This window comes from Pongo pygmaeus, chromosome 11, assembly GCF_028885625.2.
Source record: "Pongo pygmaeus isolate AG05252 chromosome 11, NHGRI_mPonPyg2-v2.0_pri, whole genome shotgun sequence".
Classification (NCBI taxonomy): Eukaryota; Metazoa; Chordata; class Mammalia; order Primates; family Hominidae; genus Pongo; species Pongo pygmaeus.
Window position 1 is genome coordinate 44,619,410 of NC_072384.2, and position 20,703 is coordinate 44,640,112.

Consider the following 20,703-nt stretch of genomic DNA (forward strand, 5'->3'; position numbering starts at 1 on the left):
TCCACCTGCCTTGGCCTCCCAAAGTGCTGGGATTACAGGCGTGAGCCACCGCGCCGGCCTACACTGACTTTTCTTACACAATTATTATTGCAGCACAAATCGGTCTTGCTGTATGTAGACTTATTTTTTTAAATATTCCATTTTTTGCTAAAAATATCTAAGTTAGACCAGTTCTCCTGTAAAAATGCATATAGTAATGGTATCTACTATAAGTTTTTGTATAAAACAAGTTACACATTACACAGACATAGTAAGCATCATATAAGTGTTGATGTTGCCATCATTGTTATTTAATCTGACTTGCCCTCTCGATATGGTTTTATCTCAGATTTTGTATTCATTTTGCTATGTAAATGTTACTTACAAAAGATCCATGAGGAGACTATACTTACTTTTCCTATCTTCAACAACTTGTACTTTACTCTGGAGTTATTATCTTGCTATTTCTTTGCTTAGTTATACTTGTACTAATTATTAATTCTCTAAAACTTTACTTAATGGGAGCTTCATTTCAATATTTCCAAATACATCAGTGGTCCACCAATTGTATAATCCTGGGGACCTGTCTCTCTGAGCCTGCTCACCTGGTCTAATCTGGACTGGATGTTGTCTATACCTGCTACACAGCTGTCATGTCAATGTCCCCTTCACCATCTGTCTTTGTTTTCAATGTGCTTCTATTTTTTTCTTAGATTATATGTCTATGTTTTTCTTGGATCATTCTTATTTGCCCACCTTCTAGTAATTTCCTGAGAAGGGTAAACAGTAGTTTAATAATTTGAGAGTTTTTATGTCTGGGAAATATATTAAATTTATTATCCTATTGTTCTAATACATTTTCCTTTCTGTTATATGTCTAATTTCTAAAATCTCGAGGTTATGTTTGTCTGCTTGTTCTTTTCATATTTATTTTTAAATAGCTTATTGTTCTTGTTTCATGGATGTAGTACCTGCTGTGACTGTTCAAATGGCCTTTTTTTCACCTTATGATTCCTTGTTTTCTGTTTGTCCTTAATGTTTTATGCTTGTAAATGTTTTAGTTGTAGCTGTGTATAGTTATATATAATCTATGGGAGTGGTAAGCTACCTATATCCATTTAATGCATTTAATTTGTCTCAGTTCATCTTTTCATGGAGTTGATAAAACTGAGAACATGAGGTGTATCCCTATGTATCAACACAGAAGCGTCTATCAAGTGATTGATCACTTTTGTCAATATGTTCGGATCTTTACTTTGATAATACCAAATATTGTTATATTGTCTATATGTTCCTGATTTTGTCATCATTCATTTCTTTAATATCTTTATCACTTTTATTTGCAATCACTAAGATTTAGCCAAGTCTATCTCACTGCCTTAATCTGTTTATGCTGCTGTGACAGAATACCACAGACCAGGTAATTTACAATGAACAGGAATTTGTCGGCTCACAGTTCTGGAGGCTACACAGTCCTAGATCTAGAGGCTGGCATCTTGTAAGGGCCATCTTGGTGCCTTGTAACATGGTGGAGGGCATAATGTGGCGGGAGGGCAAAGAGAGGACTAGAGAGAGTTTAAGCCCACTCCTAAAATAACAGCAATAATCCATTAATGAGTGTGCTGCCCTTATGACCCAAGAACCTCCCATAAGGCCCCACCTTCCACCACCATCAGAACTGCAATTAAATTCCAACAAGTTTTGAAGGGGACAGACATTGGAATCATAGCACTCACTGTTGGCAATATATATGGTTCTTGTACATATTATTTTTTTCATGTGTATTTGTAGTGATGTTCTTTTAGCTAGGCAATCTCCATTTTCAACTAAATCTTGGTTTTAAATCACTTATCTCTGAGCCTTAATGTTATTGCAGTTTAAATTCCTGCATAGTGTGAATCGCTCTTAGAAAATATTTTGATCCCTGGGTTATATTTTCTTTCTGACTGTGGTCTTCATCTGCTTTTTGCATGCTTTATTCCTTTTCTGTTTTTCTCTAAATTTTGTTTTTATCCTTTTCTTTTTATTTTTGCTTGAACATAATGTGGGGTCTGTATTTGAACTTTCGTTTTGTTCTAGTACAATATGGGTGAATTATCCTGTACTCTTTTTCTACCTTCTTAAAGATAAGTTGTCTTCACCTCAGAAGGGCAAAGTGAGTGTTGTGATCTGCTTTCTCTATAGTTTGAGGTAGTGGGAAGAGCTCCGTGTGTGTGTGTGTGTGTGTGTGTGTGTGTGTGTGTGTAGCAGGGTCAGCAGGGAAGTGAAGGGCAAAGGGGAGAGATCCATTGGCAAATTTGCTGTCTTTGTTGGAGACTGTGGATTCTGATCTCTTTTCTGAAATTTTGGCATAGCAATAGTTGGGAGCATGAAAGCAATGATCTAGGACTCTTTATCAATTCAATAATTTTTCTGTCTTTTTCTGGCAAACCTAAAATCTATTTTTCTATCATGGAGTCAGATCCACTTGTTAATTTCTTCTCTTTCCTTGCTCCTCAAAGTATTTTGTGGACCAGCAGTACAAGCATTGCATGGGAGCCTCTTAGAAATGCAAAATCTCAGGCCTCACCCCAGAGTCCCTGGATCAGAATCTGCATTAAACTAGGCGACATATTAAGCCACCTGTGGCCCCAGTGTTGATACTTGGGAAGGAACCGTTATGTGTTCTTCTGCTTGTTTTTCTTCTGAAGACATTGTCTTGTTTACTTTCTCTTTGTATTCAATTCTAATAAGTTCCATTTTATTACCTGAGATATTTAACTACATTTGATTTTGATTATTGGCCCCTACCTCTCTGTTTTTACCACCTCTCCCCAAACTCAGTCTTTATAATGGGTTCTATCTTTTCCCTTAGACCTTGCCACAGTAGATATAACCTTCTCCAAACAGCCTTTCTGCAATTCACCCCCCAGGCAATTATTCACTTTCTCAGTATGCTTCTCTCTCAGTCAATGGTTTTCTTTAAATTATGGCTCATTCACATTACATCTCCAGCACTCTACCTATGTGTATTAGGCTGTTCTTGCATTGCTATAAAGAAATAACTGGCTCTAGGTAATTTATAAAGAAAAAAGGTTTACCTGGTTCGTGGTTCTGCTGGCTGTACAGGAAGTGTAGTGCCAATATCGCTGGGCTTCTGGGGAGGCCTCCAGGAGCGTTTACTCATGTCAGAAGGTGAAAAGGGAACTTGCACATCACATGGCAAAAGCAGGAGGAAGAGAGAGAGGAACAAGGCATATGCATGGCAGGGGTGTGCCGGGGGAAGTGCCACACACTTTTAAACAACCAGATCTCACAAGAACTCAGAGCAAGAGCTCTCTCATCACCAAGGGGATGGCCCAAGCTATTCATGAGGGATCCTCTGCCCCCAGGATCCAACACCTCCCTTCAGGCCCCAACTCTGACATTGGGGATTACATCTCAACATGAGATCTGGGTAGGGACAAATATACAAGCTATATCACTAGGTAAGGAGAGGGAAGGCTTAGCACCCCAGAAAAAATACAAACCACACCAGACTCTCCTGTTTCTGTTCTTGGCCACCATGTTGCTGCTTACCTGTTTATATTACTGTTGAGGTAGTCGTGGTGGCTGTGTTTTTCTTCTTTCTTTCTTGGGGCAAGAGGGAGGTATAAAAGAGATGTTGTGTTTCACTTTTACTCTGCTGTCTTTACCCTCAGGTCCCGTCTAAACTTATGTTAGAATTAATGAGGTTTTTAGGAAAGCACAATCTTATTAAGAAAAATGAATGTTTGTAAATGCTCTCTTTCCAAGGAACATTGAAATATAAGCAAGAAAAAGATGCATTCTCTTTTTTAAATCTAAGTGGTTAATCTTACAATACTTTAGCGATTGGATAATGCTTGCATTTTTAAGGCCTGTGTATTATGGCACTTCCTCAGTATGGGTTTTGCAGGCAAGCATTATTTTACTTACATCTGCTTACTAGTTTCCTTTCAGTCTACTCCTCAAAAATGCCCATCAGTTTGCCTTTACTGAAGTTGTGTTGTATTTACAGTCTGGTAAGCTGTGAGGAGCATTATTAGTGTGAGCTTCCATGTATTTATTTCAACCTTTACAAGGAAGGGCAAGCCTCCCAGGTTGAGAGATAATTCTGTTTTTATGATCACTCCTGCTGAATTGTGCTGTGTTATGTGTGATCTGACTGGAATGGTGCAAGTCAGTAATTTGCCAATATACTTCTAATATGAAGTAACAGAGAACATAAGAAAAAACAAAAAATTAATGTTATTGATAGAATGAAAGACCCAGGGGCTGTACACTGTAGACCTAGCATATATGCAGAACTGTAGCAATTCAGGATAACATCATATAGTTAGTAGATTTCATGTTTCTAGTCAACCAGTTAGGAATACAAGACACATCAAAATATAAATTAAAAAAAGGATGACAGGAAAGGGGGCTCTGTATAAAAGGAAATTAGCAAAGGAGGCCCTGCATTTTTCAAAGCTGATTTGATTGAAATGATCATAGTCTATTTGAGACTGGCAATAAACTTGTGCAAAATTTACATTCTGGAATCAGAAAATGTTTTTATACTTGTTACCTCTATGGAATAAGTTCAATTTATCAAACACTGAATTTTAATTCTAAAATTACAAGAGACGTTTTGATAACATTGATCCCTGTCAAGAATATTTCAAATCAAAAGTACTTCCTCACTTTGTCAGAATGGATATTTAGGCATTAAATAGTTTGGATCTTTCTTCATGTGATAAACTTCCTAATAAAATAGTATCTTTCAAGTAGAAGAAGAGTCATAAATTTTCCTACATATCTAATAAAGCAGGCAAAAAGTGGAGGTACACAGAAGAGGCTTTTAGTAGATTTTATGTAAAGTCAGAAACTGTTTAGATTTAACCTTGACTTTCCCTTTGCACTCATCTTCCACATTCTTTTCCTCCCTAAACTGAACATAACTATCTATTGACAGACCATATAACTCAATTTTACCAAGCCACTTTTATTAAAAAGATAGGTCATTCAAGAAAAAAAATATCATGGGAGCAGTGATTTTACTGACCGACCTTCCCCAATTGCCAATATTTTAGAGCTGAGCTTACAGTCAAATAACTCTACTTGCTTAGGAAAATGGTGGAGTTGAAGAAAAGGAACTTTCCTCATGTCTCAGAAAAAACAGCACTGCATCACCTAGAAATAAACATAGAAGGTAGTCCCCCCAAAACAGTGGGAAGTATTTTATTCTTTCACATTACAAACATTTACTAAACACCTTACTAAACACATTTACTAAACACCTAGCTATTTTGTATTTGCCTTACTTTTTTTTTCTCCCATTTTGTGGATTTCTTTTTTTTTTTTTTAAGTAAAATATAATCTTGCAATGCAAGAGGTGGAAAGAGCCATGGTGATTATCTGATCTAGCCTCTTCACATTACAAACTGACAAACAGACCGAAAGTGGTTAAAAGATGATGCCACCTAGGGAGACAGGAGTGGAAAAGGCTTCCTTGAGCCCTGGAGCATTCTAGGAATCAGTCAATCAGAGAAGAAAGTGCTAGAAGATGAAACTGACAAGGAGTAGCCAGTGAGAAGGTAGGAAGACAGTCCGTAGACTATTCAGGTTTCATTTGTTAAATCTGCAAGCTCTGTATGCTATCTTTTCTCAGCCTTGCTGGCTTACTTATAATACTTATCTATGCCTCTAACTTAGGGTTTCTCAATCACAAAGCCATTGACAATTTGGACTAATTCTTTGTTATGAGGGGGATTGTTCCATGCACTACAGGATAGGATATTTAGCAGCATCCCTTGTTTCTACCCACTAGATGCCAGCAACAACTCCCAGTCATGATAACCAAAAATGTCTCCCAATATTGCCAATATCCCCTGGGAACAAAATCACCCTGGTTAAAAATCACTGTTCTTAATTTAAATAATCTGTAGAAATTTCATTTTCTACTAGTTAAAGGGATGTAAGAACCTGGAAATAGGTGTGCAGTCTCATAACAAATTTTACTGAATTATTTTGGAAATATTTTATGGCTTATTATTACTGTTTTTATCAACAATGTGACACATATTTGCTGTAGCATAAGCATCTGCATTAGCGAAAAATTCTATCAGCTCACGCAGTATTTTTGGAATACAGCAAAATAAAACTCTCTCTCTTTTTTTTTGGCTGCAACTGTTTTTTTTAAAAAAAAAACTTATTTAGTCAGAGAAAGTATTTCTTAGTTACTAGAGGAAGCACCAGCAGGCCCATTTCCTTTCTGGGCATTCACTGGTAATGAGAGTCCTCTGGTAGCTTCAATTTACAAGCCCAGTCTCAATTCGGAAAATATAACATTGCTTGTAATGATCGTGATTCCTAACTTGATGTAGCTTTAAATCTTCTCCCTTTCCCTAAGCCAGGGTGTACTTGGGCAGTAGGAGAAAGCGGAGCAGTGGGAGAGGGCAGGGCAGTGTGGACTTCCTTGTAGATTTCATCTGCTGTCCATTTCTTCTTCTCCATAAGACATGTGGAAAGTACCAGTATATATCGGCATTAAGACCCTCTGGCTGGCAGACTTATAAAGCCAACTCATCTCACAGGCACTGTTATGAATTCTTCCTGCCCTGTTGAGTCCTTCTGACACAATTCCATGGCATGGATGCCGCTACTCCTCAGTCCCTGGTTTTGCTGTGGTCGAATCCTCCCAGGATCTTTTTATTGGAGTCCATTTTGCCCTGTCAGGAAGTCTTCTTCAGCATGAATCCAAAAGGTTGCAGGTGGGCTGTCTTCATTTGGCCCACATCTGGCACATGGGGCTTAGTTACATCCTTTATCCAGTCAACCCTAGAAGTATGGGTCCAATCCCAAACAGCCACCCCTTCTTATGGCTGAAGGTGAATGCAGTTACTCAACAGACATAACGTTTTTCCTGGAGTCACAGCCCTCCTTAATGTCATCAGCAATGGGCCAGGCATCAGTGTCTGGGTCTTCCAAAGGAATAATCTTCATTTAAATAAGCTCTTCTTACTAGGCATGAGGCAGCACATTCAACCCAATTCCTGTAATAGAGTAAGAGCAGTTCAGTAGCTCTCTTAATAAAAGCACTGTAAAATACTCTCTAAATTTTGAACTCCTGTTTTGAATCTCAAAGAGAAGGTGAGTAAGGTAATTGGGTCCTGGATATCCACTTTAAAGGTTTTTCCAGAGTGGCCAATCTCACATTCAATTTGGGACTTGATATCATTATGTCTAGGTGTCTTCCACCAAACTGTTCTTTTAAATTCCTAATCTGGCCACGTAACTAAAGTTTTTGTTTTCATCTGAATTATTATACTAAAATATAGACCATTTACTCCATAAAAATAATGTGTGAATGTACTAATTCCCCAGGACTTTCAAAAATCCACTAAACCTGTCTGGGGCCCTCTGTTTACAAAACAATTGAGTGGCAGCAGATTATATTTAGGTTCAAGTAAGATTTTAAAATTCTGAGATGCTATATGCTATAATTCCTAGAACAAGCCTGTATGAAAAAAAATCTGATTTCATTTTTCTTACTTTTCATTAATTTATATTCCTTATTTGTTAGGACAGGAATTGCATTTTCTTGATATTAGGCCCCTTGAGGCATTTTAAAGCATGGGTGATAGTTCACTTAATCAATCAGTACTTACTGGGTACCTACCATGGACAATGAACTGTGCTGTTAGATCATGTGCATGGCCTTGGACAGCTTAATTTACCTCTTTCAATCTTCCTTTAAAAATCTATCAATTCATACAACATTTCACTATATGTAGCAGAATAAATTGCCCTAGTCTTAAAGCACCTTGCACTAGTAGGAGACATCCCACGTGAAAGCACCATGATCGTGTTGCCAAAATCCTCTATAAATCTTTAGGACACACATACAGTTGCATTCTTTATTAACTAGAGCTGTCACTGGTTGTTGCTGATTCTTTCTTTAGCTGTCTCTTGGATTTATAAGTTTCCCATGAACTTACAAGGATTTTTCACCAACTCAAAGGATATCTCTAGGAAGTACTTTTCTAATTTCCCCAATTTTATTTTAATGCTCCATATTTTTATTGCCATGATACACAATAAGGTGAACCTAATGATGAAACTAATGGTTTGAATGGATTTATTCAGAGTTTGCTGAAAGTGAATTCTATCTCTAATCTCATACCAGGAATATGACTAATTCAGACATCTTATCTTCTAAAACAGTCGTATACCAGTTAAATTCACCTCTTTCTTTCGACTTACAAAGCAAGCTAAAGAGAATATGACCATTTTATGACATTTCAAACATTCTCAATTTGCCACTCTGATGTATTTTTGGAAGATAGAGAAAAATGGGTTGCCTATGGGAGAGAAAAAGAAGAAAACGCATGTTTTAAAATTTTAACATACTGATCCACATGAAATTCCTACTACCATGTAGCTATGTCTACACATTTCACAAATAAAATCTGTAACGACAGCTAATCTGTGTTAAATGCTTAATGCTTTATGTGTTAATTCTTACGATAACATTTTAAGGTAAGTATTGCTCTAAGTTTAATTCCATATTGTCTTTCATCTTTAGCTCGTTCATGTTTTATTATTTTCATGTCACATTTACACAACCCGACCAGTATGTTTGGCAAAGCAATTAGCATAGCATTAGGCTGTAAGACTGTAACCAATCTTATCGTCACTGAAAAATTGCTTCTATGGATTCTGTTGGGTTCTCTAGGTTGAAGCAAATTGTGGCAGCCAGGAGCTGTTGATCAAGAAATACGTAAAAAGATATGTGATACAGCAGGAGATAGGACTATTGAAGCCTCGGTTGGCCCCGTGGAATCCTATACATGGAGAGAACCTAAAATAGATGCATAAAGAAAATAATAATCTCACATTTGCTAGATTTGCCTTGTTATTTTATATTAAAATCCTTGTTTTGATCTCAGATGGAATTATAGTTACAAAGGACAAGGAGACCCAAATAACAAAAGTATCAACTTATTTGTATAACTTTATTGATAGTTTAGACATTCACTGATTTCACAGGGACTTGCTTGGTCTACCCTTCATGTGGTCGGGTTATAAGTATTATTTTTTTTCATTGCCATTTCTTGTCTATTGTACAGTAGCATTGACCTAATGGTGATGCTGTCATGCCACATCCACCAAGCCTGAGTTATAGGCTGGGAGATTACATGAGAACTCTGTCAGTAAAGGAGTGCCTATACTTTATTTCCATGAGAAAATAAGGGAAAGGGGTAGGATGTCGATTGGAGAGAAAGAGAAAGAAAAGACAACCCTGGGTTCATGATAATTTAATTTTGGCATACTGATCATCAGAATTTCCCCAGTTTTCATCTCACAACCTCTTCCTCCTCCATCCTTTCAGCTTTATTATTATGACTCACTTTTGTTTTCACTTAGATTTTGCTTCTTTTTCCATTAAGCCTCTTCTCTTCCCCGCTCCCATTTTTCTAATACAGACAGTATAATTTATTTGTACATGTTCTCTCCCCCGCCATTTTCTTTTTAAACTCTCCCTCTGCAGTGGATGGAGTCCCTTTCCTTAAAGAGTAGGCCAGCTTTAAGCAGACATGGAGAAGAGTGGCTCTATTCTTTGAGGGCAGGTAAGCTGTTTAACTTGGCTGCTGAATAATTAGTCACTCATGATCTTCTTTGCTCTGAAGAGATCCTTGGCTTTCTTCCAGGAATTTGGGGTAGAGAAGAACTCTTCCCCACCATTCCATGGAAGTAATCGTTCAGATATGTGAATGATAAATAAAGTTTTTTTGTTTGTTTGTTTGGTTGAGACCTGGTCTTGTTCTGTTGCCTAGGCTGCAGTGCAGTGGTGCAATCTCAGTTCAATGCAGCCTCGACCTCCCTGGCTCAGGTGATCCTCCCACCTCAGCCTCCCCAGTAGTTGAAACTATAGATGAGTGCCACCACACGTGGCTAATTTTTGTATTTTTAGTAGAGACAAACCAGGCTGGTCTTAAACTCCCGGGCTCGACCAATCTGCGCACCTTGGACTTCAAAATGTTGGAATTACAGGCATGAGCCACCATGCCTGGCTGATAAATACATTTCTTAATTTATTGGTTATGAAATAAATAAACAAAGGCTTTCTGCAGCAGAGATTTTGGTTCCTCTTTAGTACAGCTTTAATGCCTGTGGCAGAGATATTCATTCTCCATCCTGGGTTCAGTGGCAAGATTAATACTTAAATCTAAATTGTTAGAAAAATAGACCACATGTAAGAAACAAGTTAAAAAACACATTTGCAAAGCAACAAACCAACAAATTGAAATCAATTTGACACAGTACAAATTGAATACAAAACTGCCCCTTACTTGCATTATTCGGCACTAAATGGTTATTTTCAATCAGTATAGTAAGGATTGCAACAGTTGCATCGGTTAGGGTTAATGTCTACTGAATTTGGCAACATAAGTGTTGTGATCAAATCCTGTTTCTCTATGACAACTTTGGTAAATTACTTAAATTCCAATCTCATAATCTGTGAAATGAGACTAATAACATGGTGATACAAATAATGTAAACCTTGTGACATTTGTTAATGCATGATATGGAATGTAGTAAGTAACTTTAAAACATTGGCTCAAGGAATGAGAAGTAAATGGACATCAACTAAGAGCAATACCAAACTTTCATTCTTTACTTATTTGATATCAGTATATTTAAGATATTTTAATGTTAATCGCCTTTAAAAATAACTTTGCAAAATTTGAGATGTGTATTTACCCACATCATATAGAAAAACTTACCTAAAAATGTGGTTAAATATTTGTTTGATTCTGTGAAGTGAAAAAGTTACATTCACCAGGAATTAATATTTTATAATAAAGAATCCTATGGTGAGATAAACTAAAAGTGCCTACTGTTTATTTCTTTCTTATGCTTTTATTTTTATGGATCAACTTTTCTCCAAGTCATTGCAGAGCTAATATTGCAACACCTATAAACAGCTTTCACAATAATAAAAAAGTAACTACCAATTTGCCACAGCATAGGCTCTTGTTTTAAAGAAAATGGGTTAAGTAATTTTAAATAGCATAAAAAGATAGCCATGTATAATAACTCTTTCCAACATTTCTATTCCACTGGCTTCAAATCTTTCCAGATAATGTTCAGACTTGAAGATAATGAATAAAATTGGCATATTGGCCGGGCGCAGTGGCTCATGCCTATAATCCCAGCATTTTGGGAGGCTGAGGTGGGTGGATCACAAGGTCAGGAGTTCAAGACCAGCCTGGCCAATATGGTGAAACACCGTCTGTACTAAAAATACAAAAAAAAAAAACCCAAAAAAAACAAAAAAAACAATTAGCCAGGCATGGTGGCACACGCATGTAATCACAGCTACTCTGGAGGCTGAGGCAGGAGAATTGCTTGAACCCGGGAGGCGAAGGTTACAGTGAGCTGAGATCGTGCCACTGCACTCCAGCTTGGGTGACAGAGAGAGACTTCGTTTCAAAAAAAAAAAAAAAGGCATCTTACATCAGAAAAGGGGGGGAAAGTCTACTTAAAATAATTGTCGAACACTGGGAGAGGGGCACGAATGCAAATCTTCAGATAACCGTGTTTAAACGTAGCTAAAATGATCATTGCATATTTAGGGTGAAGGTGGCTTCCACTAGATCTGTAGCAACACAATACTATACTGTAGTGGCAAATAACAACTTGATCTAGTTTCTTTCTTAAGCATCTCAACTTAAAATAGTACCATATGTTGCATGCACAATTCCTACACCCAGTGTCTTTTCTTGATACAGTGCTCAGGGAAACCGGAAATTTTTAAAATATGTTTTTTAGGAAGACAGAATAAAGTTGTGGTTAAAAGGAAAGGAGGTATACCAAGGCCTTTACAATTATAGATACTGAGTTTGTATTCTGCACTGTGTGGAAAGTATTTTGTAGCATTTCTTCTCAATAGTATAATTTCCTTTGAGATCTAGTTTAAGAGCCATAAAAAGGGCTTGTAATTGAGGAACTATGAGGATGTCATTTGTAACTAAGACATTCGTGTTTATAACAACATGGGTCCTTTTAAATGTTGCCAGGTGTTGAAGCTATTATGCATTGTAGACTATAATTTTTAGTATGTAAGTTTTCAGAAAAAAAATGGTGATATAAATCTCTTTTTAAAAAGTTTAATGAAATGAATAGTTACGGTCAGGCAATCTGCTTAGAACATTTTTATGCTAATCCTGAAAAGCGGTTGTATTTTCCATGAGATTAGTACTATCGCATTGGTAGTATGGGTTGTCCAAGATTATATGATGTCAATTCATGTTTCTTACGTTTCAAGGTGGTTTGCCTATGTAGGATGAAGTCCCTGGTGCAATACATTCTGGAAAGATTATAATACACAATAAACAGGGAACATTTTTATCTAGAATGCTTCACCTTTATATTTCTTGTAATCCCCTGAGCATTTTTACATGATCATTGTTCTGGCCTTTAAGTTAGTTGGGGGGAAAATTATATGACCAAAATAGACTTTACAGCACATGTCACTGTGTCTGCTTTATTGTAACAAGTTAACGGAATAGGGTCATTTGCTGTTTGCCTTTGAGGACCTCTGTCCATCTGGGTCTTTTGCACTCTCACGGAAACTCGTTCCAAAGGGTCAGATGCTCAGCACTCAGACCGATGGCATGAACCAGGTGTTAAAAACGGAGGCTGCATGTGTAGTTGAGCGCTTGACACAAAGGCTATTTCTGTCAGCTTCTATGATTGACTATGCTACTTGTTTAAGTTGTTCTTTCCCAGAAGGCTCCTTGAGGATTACTTTGTGGTCCTTATTGACACCTTTAAACTTTCAATAGCCATTATACTTACACTTTTTTTTATCCTGTCATAATATTTTCCATCAGAATTATATTGATTTCCTTTTGTGAAAAATATAATAATCCTCATAGTGACTGAATTTTTCTATTTTTGCCAGAAAGAAAACTATTAAAATGCTTGCACATCTCCCTCAAACTGATACTATGCATTTAAAATACTTTTGTAACAATAAATACCACACAGGCATATGTATCCAGTAAAGGGTTTCCATTTTCATGACACTTGCTTCTCAAGAACAGACATATTCTTTAAAGGAAAGAAAAAAAGTTGCCAGCTCTGAATTGATTGACATTTGTTTACTTAACTCTCTCCTTTTGAAAGCCTGCACACCTATTTCAACCTTGAACAGTTTCCAACTGTGGTATACTGGAACATTTTTTCATTTATTAAGTTCAGTGTTGCCAACCCAAACAAAGTATAATCAGCGATGATCCGAGCAGACCAAGCTGTCTAGCACCATACAATGTATCTGCATACTAATTTCCAAATTCCCTCACATTTCCAGAGAACTAATGGGATCATTTTCATTCTGTTACAGCAACTCAACAGTTACTGAATCACCATCTGTGTTTTCGTTAACCTGAATCAGATATGAATTCTGTTATTGCAAGGTAGAGCAGCTTGTTTAATGATTCTTAATCTTTTCTTTAATTAAATCATGCAGCCAACCTGAAAAATCTATCTTAATGCAAATTAGGAGCTTTTTTGGCATTCGCTTACAGTAATGCACTAATAAGGTTAATTTATGAAGGTTCTCTTCCAGTCTGTACAGATGATATTTGTTCACTGCATATTTTTAGCATATTGTCCCTTTTTGTAATATTTTAAGTAATAAAAACATAGTTATTTTTCACTTACACAAATGAGAGATACTGTAAGCAGCACTCTCTGTTAACCAAAACTAAGTACAAAAAATATAAAGAATTCTAAGTAAGAGGAGAATTCATTTCACTGAATTTCAAATGCCATTTCTCTGGAAATAACTGTCTCTCTCTAACGATGTTTAGGTTCTTAGATGTATGAGAGAGAAGGCACTGAATAATTAGATGAAGCATATCTTTGGACTATTTTTAGCACTTTGGACATGCGGTAGTAGTATGAAAGGTAAACCAAATATCATAAAGTCCAATTAGAATTTATCAATACATAATTATTATGAAATGCATTTTGATCATCTCAGGTAGTAGTATGAAAGGTAAAGCAAATATCATAAAGTCCAATTAGAATTTATATCAATACATAATTATTATGAAATGCATTTTGATCATCTCAAAATACCTTGTTTTCTAAATAAATTCTTTATTTCAGTTAGGCACATTATGATAAATATTTCTTGTGGTGCTAAATTCAGTGATAAACACACAATCATGGAGCTTGAATAGATAAGAAATAGTATGGGCTAAGAAGAAATGACAAGTTGTGAGAATAGTGGGATTAAAATTCAGTGAACAAAAAAACCAATTCTAACCTTATAATTCTAGTACTTACTTATATGGCTCTTCATTATGAGCCTGCTTTCTCATATTATGTTGCAAAAAATGTCATTTCATGATCAAGACATAGTTAACTACTGTATTTACTAAGACTCTTTAAATCTAGTGTTAATATTTGATTAAATAACACCAAGTTAAGGTAGAATAAAAATCATTAGCATAAATTTGTTATGGTAAGCATAAGAATTTATTGAAAGCCACATATATGTGAGGCATATTACTCATGCATATGTGTAAGTATGTGAATATAAACAATATATGAGATCTGCCCTTAAAATCTTTAGAATTTATTGGAAGGATTATCAGCTTTGCACCCATAAGGTTTGCTAATGTGATTTCAAGTGAGGTGTCAGTGTTTCCTTAAGTATTTGTATCTTCCTTGTATGGTTTGGTCAGTTTGCACAATTTGTCTACACCTAGGTTAGATTCAGCTAACCTAAGCAAGGATGAAACATTTATTAAGATTATTAATAACGTGTCTCACGTTATACTTTGAAATGTACTATAGTAGGATGCTTTTAACTGGTGAAAAAAGTGCATAATATTTTTATTTTGAGCTCATCAGCTATTCTCATGATATTTACACTCAATCTCTAAACAGCTATCTGATTAAATATACTTTAATATTAACATTACAATCAATTTCTTTAGACCATAACTGCATATCAGTTATTTTCAAAACTCATTTTCCAAACACAATTTTTATTTGTTACTTACATGGAAAATCTAAGTTTTTTTAAAAAGCATTTTGCAAAATTTTATTATGGAGCTCTGAAGTATGAGTATTTCATCTATCCCCGAAAGCACTGGGAAATAGTATAAGTAAAAAATGAGTGTTGTGGCCTTAAAAAAGTAATAAATTGTAGAGCATATTGCATTGGTTATGACTAGGCCCCTAAGCCTATCTCGTTTATCCATAGTACAAATATATGCAATCTTGACCTATGGTTTTATGTCTACTAGACTTTGAAAAGATAAAAACAAGCTAATAAGTGAAGTAACAAATGTATTATTGCCTTTAACTTCTCAAGTCCAGTATAGCTGTTGAATATATTTATTATATCTCCAGGTAAAATTCAGTCCAAAGGGAACTAAGCCCAACAGAAAGCATCAGTCATTTAGAACATAATTATGTAGCTTAATTATAATTAGAATCAAAGCAAGAGACTAGTGTTGAATTGCCACCAGCAAATGGAATAAAGTGTTTCAAATACTTTTCATCAGAGATTAGAAGATATATAGGCATTAAAGTAGCGATGTTCTTTGGCATAAGTGGAATCCTTATATTTGAATCCAAATGGCACAGAAATAGTTTTATCTAATTGACAAGTTGCATTGCCTTTTTATTTCTTTGAGGCAGAAACTATAAAATACTGAATTATTACCTTACAGCAAAACTGCTATTTTAAGGATTTTAAACTAATATTGGCTGCTGTCAGATCAGTTTCTAGATTTATTGAATTAAGAAGTAGATATAAACTGAGGTGAAGGCAAGGTCATGTCAATATTTATCTTGTTAATCAATAAATGTTGATACTAACAAAAAGTAAAGCTCAATGAATGCATATGGTTGATAGGAAGAGGTAAAATCTGATCAAAAGGTTTGTAATTTTCAAATTTCCCTAGCAAATTTAATGTATCAATTTCAAATATTTTTTGATAATATTTACCCTAAGGGTATAATGGAAAATATTTTAAAATAATATTCCTAAGAACATAGGCTATGTAATATACGTATACATTGTCCCCGTCTTCAAAAGACAAATGTTTTTCAATCGTATTGCATTATTCCTTATTAAGATTCTTTCCTCATTTTAGCTTTTATTTATCTGCCTTGGAAGGGAGAGAAACAAATTAGAGAATATTTGATGCTGAATTGGAATCTTGCTCAATTTTCAATGCAATGTCACTGGAAATGTAGTTCCTAAGAATGAACTATAATTACTTGGCTTACATGTGTGTTATTCATCTTTAAAGCTCCTGTGGGAAACAAGATACCTGACATACTATAGACATCCACATAGTTTATTAAGGAAAAAGTTTGTTTTCCCATAGTTCCTGATTTCAGATTCTTGAGACTCCTTCATCCCTCAAATCACTTCCAGATAATTGAAAGTTGGTCAGCTATGGGTAGGGAAGTATATATATATAAGAAGGCCAGCTATGGGTAAGGAAATACATTAAGGCCAGTTATGAAGGCCTTGATGGGTCCAGCTATGAAGGCCAGCTATGGATAGGGAAATACACAAGAAAAATCCACAAAATCTGTGGTCTGTGTTACCCACATTTTTGCTTCATCTAATGTGAGATGACAGAACACACCTGACACTGAATAGTGTTTTGAAAGCATTGTGTGGGTAAATAGAAATTGGCATATTGCAAAATACATGCATGAAACCTAGAGATAGAAATTGTGGTCACATCTGAGGAGGTTTCTGAAATCCTGAGTAAAATGTATTCCTGAATAGGGGGTTCCTATGTTTCAGTCTGTCAAATTAACAAACAACCCAAGAAGACAGAGAAGAGATGAACACATTCTTCATCAGAACACTTCTAAGAGTAAATATTTTGAACAGAAAATTGATGGTCACATAAAAATATATGCAGATAAATCTATAGGCTTTTATTTTTAAAGTTTAAGCTAGAATATGATCACCAATATTATAGAATGTCATACTTATCTTTTCCCAGCCAATAGGAAAATTGCCTTTGTCTCAAGTCTTACATCATATGTAAAAACTGTTCTTTTTACATATGCCGCTTTCTACCTTCTATATTATATACCATATCTCTAGGTTTCTGAGGGCAGGAAGCATAATTTATGTGATCTTTCCACTCTCTTCATTGCCAAGAAAAGTGGTTTGCACATAGTAGGTCCTCATTCAACAAATGTGAGTTGAATGAAACATTTGTATAATACATCACTACAGTCTTCAACTGGAATTGGTTGTTAATGTATTCTTTGATAAGATATTCCATCACAGATATTTATGAAAAAAGACACTACTTCATTTGTTAGAATGAAAATTAAATGAGTTAACAATCTTCTTGTGTGTTCTCATAGCATTTTGCCTATTACTCTATTATAATGTGCATTACAATTTAAAGAAATGTTTATCTGTCTATGTCTTATACTAAATTATGGTCTTCTCAAGGAAATAGACCATGTTTTCTTTTCTTGGTTTCTTCAGAGCCCAACATATACCTTCCACGTAGTGAGGACTCAATGGTTGATTAAATAGAATCCTCCAAAATGTGTGACAAATGAGTTATTGTAATGAAACATTCTATTCAATGAGAAGGGAAAACATTTAGGACTGCTTCTCTTTGCTGGGAAGACACCTACTTAATTTGTGAAAAGTGGGAGGGAAAGATAGAAGACCACAAATTCTCTGCTTTTAATATGTCCTCTTTTATTTTGCTCCCATTGACAGACTTATCAGAGTCTGTAAACTCTGATAAATATAGAAAATAGTAAACAAATTTCTATAGGTTTACAGGTTCAGTGAAAAACTCTATATTTTAGTGTGAATGCTAGGAACTTTGAAGTACACACTTGAATAATCCAAATGCAAACTAATAGAATTTGAATACATTAAAAAAAAAAAGAATGCAGCAAACTTGACACTTGTATCACCATGGGGAGGGGAGGAGAGGAAGAAGACAACCATTTCGTACTGCAAAAGTTTATTAACCTGACAACCAGTTCTAGTACAAACATCAAAACACTTCTTTCAAACTCTGGCTTTATGCTTCACTGAGAGGCAGTGACTATGTGTTCTTCAAAGTGTGGTCTATGAGTAAAGCAACCATGTTATTTATCATCTACACTAAAACACTTTCACTAATAACACTCTTATTAATAGTATATTTACTACTGGTATTAGAAGCAATGCTGGGACTATCTAGTCAAGCCAGGACAGATGATAACCCTGTGTGGACCACTCGTGTTAAAATTGTCTGGGTGCTTATTTGGAAATGTGAATTTGGGGCTCCACGCTAGTCTCACTGAATCAGAATCTCTAAAATTGGACTGGGACTTTGCATTTGAACAAGCACCTCAGGTGGTACTAATGTACATTGATATTGGGGAAGCTGAAGTTAAAACGACAGACCAAAAAAGAGTATACATAGGCCAGACATGGTAGCTCATGCTTATAATTTCCAGTTCTTTGCGAGGCCAAGGCAAGAGGATTGCTTGAGGTCAGGTGTTCAAGACCACTGGGCAACATAGTGAGACCCTGTCTCAAAAAAAGAAAATTAGCCAGGCATAATAGCATGCATATGTAGTCCTAACTATGTGGGAGGATCCCTTGAGCCTGGAAGTTTGAAGTTACAGTGAGCTATGATCACACTACTGCACTCCAGCCTGGGTGAAAGAGTAAGACCCTTTCTCTCAACATAAAAATAAAAATAAAAATAAGTGAACTCAGAATGAAGAGGCGGATTGTAACCCTTCATACTTACCCATAACACACACTTTTACTTCTTACTATACCTGAATATGTTGGACTTATGATTCAGGAAGATTTGCCAGATTTATGGTATAGAATGTTATGGTGGGACCTTGAATATTCTTTGATATATTACGAATCCCCTATTTTATACAAGTTGTTCAGAAACTCAGGCTGAGTGGAGATGAGAACTTGAGCCTTAATATAAGCAGCAATGCTTTGCTCTATACTACCATCATCTCCTGCTAGCTCACCCAAGAAAAAATTATGGGAATGAAACAGGAAGGATTTAAATAAATGGGTTTATTATAACTCCCACTCCCAATCCTGGGACCCCAAAAACAATATCTATAATTAAAGAGACAAAGATTCTGTTAAAGGATGAAGAAAAATATAAAGACTTTTGGAAGCGGGTGTTCTAAGCTCACAATTTTAAACTGAAAATAAACACTTAACTTTAAGAACACATTATTTTAACTTAAAATATATTTAAATGAATTCAAGGAAATATATTATTCAGGAAAAAAATGTTCCGCGTCTCCAACTATTGTACCTATCAGTCCAATGACATACTTACAATGGATTCTAGCCTAGAAAAGGTGCAAGTACAACATCAGCCAGAATGAAAGGCATCATTTCATTTATATTTAACTTTTCCAAATCATGACTTTTCTTGGTTTTTCTGAAGAAGGCTTATCTGCCAAGAAATGAGCAAGGGTAGGAACAATCTACTGTAACAAAAAGAAGGTTGTTTTCTTAGCATCAATTGTGATGTATGCAGATTTTTATATTTAAAATGAAAGCATTAAAATTATGGCTTAAATGATTAAATATTAGTTGACCCAAAATAAAAGAAATAAATTCACCAATTGTAGTTTCTCAAAGCTGAGAGGACTATTTCTCATTCAGAACAAAAAAAGGCACCATTTGTTTGATATCATTTTGATGAATTATTAATTTTATCACAGCTAAGATGACAGCTAATATTAGAACATTGAATTATTAATTTTCAAATGTGCAATAAAAAAGCAAAATAAACATAAACTGAGATGTGTTTTACGTAGGGGTTACATTGCTTACTTATTCTATTTAAGAAAAATATCAAAGGAAACCAATGAATTAAAAATCTTGTCAACACTTCTGATGAATTCTTTTACTCATTACTTTACATGCCATTTTAAAATATGAAGCACAAATAACATCATGTATTACCTGATAATAAATGTGATTATTGAGCACTAAAGATATATATTATCCATATTACAAATCATCTTTGTGTAGTTGCTAGTATGATAGTTGAATTACAGAGCCATAATAATAGTGAGAAACATCTGTGGCCTTAAAGGATTCACCTCTAATCCTCTCAGGATTATTTTATTGAGAGAGGCAAACTATTTCTTCAGAATAGCTTTGAGTTATTTTTTAGCAATTTTTTTTTGTCATGACAGTTATTTCTGTTACCTCACAGACTAATGCTCAGAGAGGTCCCAGTCTTCTTCAAATGTATAGCGTTGGTGAAGTTTCAGTCCTAAAATAAGGACAGACTCTCTACAGTCCCATTGCACTAGGGGCCATTGCTGATTGTTCTGTCAAATAGCGCCTCATAAACATCCCCTAGACTCTTGAGCCTTCAAAGCCTTAACACATGATTCCTAAATATGAAAATATTTCCATGGCATTGGCATCATAAGCACTCAAGCAATGCAGAACAGAGCCACTGCTCAGAGCACAGGGACAGTTAGAGGAGATGGAGAGGAGGCTGTAAGGCAAACAGACTGGTGGATAATTTTAGGACATAATTCCCTCGTGGGAGAAATAAAGCTCTCATTCATCCCAGAGTTCACAAGGATTTAATCCAGATATAAGGTGAATTCACTTCCATTAAAAAAATGTATTTCCTTATTATGACATTTTCTACCTAA